Below are 3,663 nucleotides of genomic sequence, written 5' to 3'. Positions count from 1 at the left end.
CAGCGTTCGCTGCAGTACTCTACGTGGACGCTTGTGAAAAGTGACGACGGCAGCGTGATCAGTGCCCACTGTACATGCATGAGTGGGTAAGTACATTCACGTCGTAAGCACGTTTACTACTTAGGAACCTTGCCCTATAAGCCTGCGTCATTATCTCCATTTGTGCGCAGAGACCGACAAGCAGGCGCGGATGCTTCCATTTGAAACACGAACAAGAATGCATGGGGACACTTTGAGAGCACGAGACGTATGACCGAAAAAGGTCTGGCAATGCAGACTAGACTAGAAGCAATGCAGATTAATTAGCTGATGGGTTTTGTGGACATGAAATGTGTTCTTTTGCGCCCGCGTTTTGACATGGAGTGTAGTAGTATCCCAGTTTGGAAACTCGTATCTCGTATCGGAAACGGACCCGTATTGTTCTGCTGAGAGGAGACCGCCGTTCCATTCTGCGACGCCTAGTGACACCCCTGGCTTCCCGCCAACGGACAACCGACATTCTTCCCCACTCTATGTTGAACAGAGTTGATCCCACGCTCGCTTTCCGCATGCCACGAAACACCTCTCGTCAAGATGCTGCATTAATCCACCGAATGCGCCTCGATGTGGCCTTTACAGCTCAGTGGCGTTACCGCTTGAGACAAGTTGACTCTCCCACCTGCTGCCACTGTGGTGCTCTTGAGGATCTGGAGCACATTCTTCTTCATTGCCCTCACTACGAACCTTCCCGAACCACACTCTCCGAGTGTCTTCGTCAGCTGGACTCTCGTCCTTTCTCGCCCAATCCAGCCCAGCAACGCTCTGCGCTCAAAGCTCTTCTGACATTTCTGGACACCATCGGACTTTTGTGAAGGGGCTCGTTATTTTATTCCCCCCATTCCATCCAGCAATGGGGTAGAGTATCGCCTGTGGCGATGAAACTCCCCACTCTCCAAGGTCGAAAATAAAGTTGTTTCCCAGTTTGTGATAGGTTGGTGAACAGTGTGTTGTTGTGCGCCTATTTCATCCACTTGACAGCTGCCACATCCATCTATTTCCAGGCTTGGTGAAGTTTGCAGCCATGTGGCAGCTCTTCTGTTCAAAGTAGAATTTTACGTGTCATCTGGGCTGAGGCGATCCTCTACCTCCATCCTTTGCCAATGGAACAACCAGTATAGGGAGAAGGGAAGACCGCACTGTCTTGTTGAAGTCTCATGTTCTTTTTTTTAAATTCATGCCTATTTTTCTCACGTGCCATCATTGTCTGCGTTACTGTTCATTGCTTATTATGGTAACAAGTAGGATCAATGAGAAATAAGGTAAATGCAAGCTATTTCTACAATTAACTGAACATATTGAGTTATGCGTGATTACAGGTTTCGTAGCACCTCGTGTCGTCATGCTTTCACGCCTTCCAATCATTACAAACCTGTGAATTCCTCGTTTTGTGAAAGATTTCGCAAGGAATGCTCGGTGTTTACAAATCAAGGGTTGACTGTACTTGAACATACACCAGATTTTCTTCTGATAATTTAAGCCTTCACATTCATTATGTCGTACCCATATCATCCAAAATAAGTGCCTGTAGAAACAAATATGATGTGATACTGACACTTTATTTATCTGTTCCAGGTAGAGCCAGCTCGCATGAAGCACCTATGCTATGTGCACTCTAAATCGTTTCACACCCTTAAAGGTGTAAAATAGGTGTATTAAGAAATATCACACCCCTTTCACACCCTACAACTTTGTTTTGGAAGTTTCTGAGGGTGTAACAATGGTGTACACCCTCAGGTGAACTATGGTCATAGGTGTGTCGCCTGGGTGTATAAAGGGAGTATGTTTATTTTCGCTCACATGAACGAAAGTAAATATATATACAACAACAGGGAACGGGAAGTTATATTACAAAAGTGCATGGGTGTGGATTTACAACACGCCTACCATCTGATAATGTATGCAGATTTAGAAGATCTGTTGATATAGTGCTTAAATTTCTTAAAACACGTTGCTCTTCATTGCAAGACAGAACAAATACATGATAGTGCTCATCATTCTCAACTGCAGTTAATGTTTGTATGAGCAAAATGGTATCCGAGTTAATAACATATATGCCTGCAATCTCAACGAACACGGGTAAGTCCTCCTCGGAAGATTCTTTGGCAAGAACACAGCCAACAGCAAATGTGTTATCATTATCAACTGCACTTTTCACATAGACTATAGATTCTGCGTGAATATTACGGTTATGAATGTAACTCTGAATTGCTTCTGGGGCATGTTGAAGTAGTATCTCCCCGGAACCATCAGTAGATGTGTCATTTCTGATGAAGGGCTGCGACCACACATACATTTGATAAAATTCATGTCTTCTTTCTAATGAAAGGGTTATGTTCTTAAAATTTCGAGTTTTTCTAGCAACGTCTTTAAAGCGCTAGTGTTTCCCTTCGAAACGCATACACCATACAGTTAGGAGAGGACCAAACACCCTGATCAGTCGCGGATAATGAACAATGTAATGTATTTTACAGGGGTTGGATATTTGTGGGTACAACACTGCAAAGCCTTGAAGAAACGAATAAATGCAACGGTCTAAGTAATGAACATGCATATAGGGAATGTGCCTGCTCATGAGAAGGCCTACAATTTCACGAAAAGCTATATACAGCTGCCATGCTTCATTGCTATGCACAGCTGCCATGCCATACATGGTTGTCTGTTTGTCGGCTGTGCATGTTTACACATATATTTAATCACCTTGATGTGCATACATATATGGACCTCAATATGCAATGTGCTGGTAATTGTGAATACACAGTTACCAGGATATTGCCACGAACCCAGCAGTTTTATTCAGCGTTACACCCTTTACACCCCAATTGCCATGAGGGTGTTAAAATACACCTTAAAAGGTGTGCGCCATGAACATTTTGATTTACACCCTTTAAGGTGTAAAACGATTTAGAGTGTGGAGCACAAACATGGTAGGGTTGCAAAAAGCAGGAAAAAGTCTAGGACTGCAGCGACTGCCCCATCCTTCACGTGTTACCCTGATGTGCTCGACTCCCTGAAGAATGTCATTCCAGATGCCGTTATATTCACGGCATTTGAAAAGTACTCTTCACTGGATGAAGAGACGGACAGTGCTGAGGAATGTGGTGATGCTGCCGCTCCTCCGAATACCATCTTTGAAATGAGGGGTATGCAGATGTCACAAGAAGAGGTTGCACGCATCTCCGATACATTCTCCCTCAGTTCTGATGAGTGTACTGCGGTAGAACGTGCCACAAGAGAGCAAAGGGAGTGCCTTGCGTGGTATGAACAAAGGTGCGGGCGAGTAACAGCTTCCACGTTTGGTAGCATCATCAAATGCAAAAGTACAGCATCACTTCTACGAAAGGCGCCAGATATCATTGAGCCACCGCTTGTCAGCTTTGAGAGAAGACACAAATTGCCTAAAGCCATAAAGTTTGGTGTTGAAAATGAAGACACTGCAAGAAAAGCATATGTTGCCATGATGGAGAGGAATCACGAAGGTTTTGTCTGTGTGCAGTCTGGGCTGCAGGTTCATAAAGACATTGGATATATTGCTGCAAGTCCTGATGGACTAGTTTACTGCCTTTGTTGTGGACAAGGTATACTGGAGATAAAGTGCTCCTATAAATACAGGGGTATGAGTCTCCT

This window comes from Ornithodoros turicata, chromosome 3 (genome assembly GCF_037126465.1).
Source record: "Ornithodoros turicata isolate Travis chromosome 3, ASM3712646v1, whole genome shotgun sequence".
Lineage (NCBI taxonomy): Eukaryota > Metazoa > Arthropoda > Arachnida > Ixodida > Argasidae > Ornithodoros > Ornithodoros turicata.
This window is presented reverse-complemented; position numbering follows the sequence as displayed.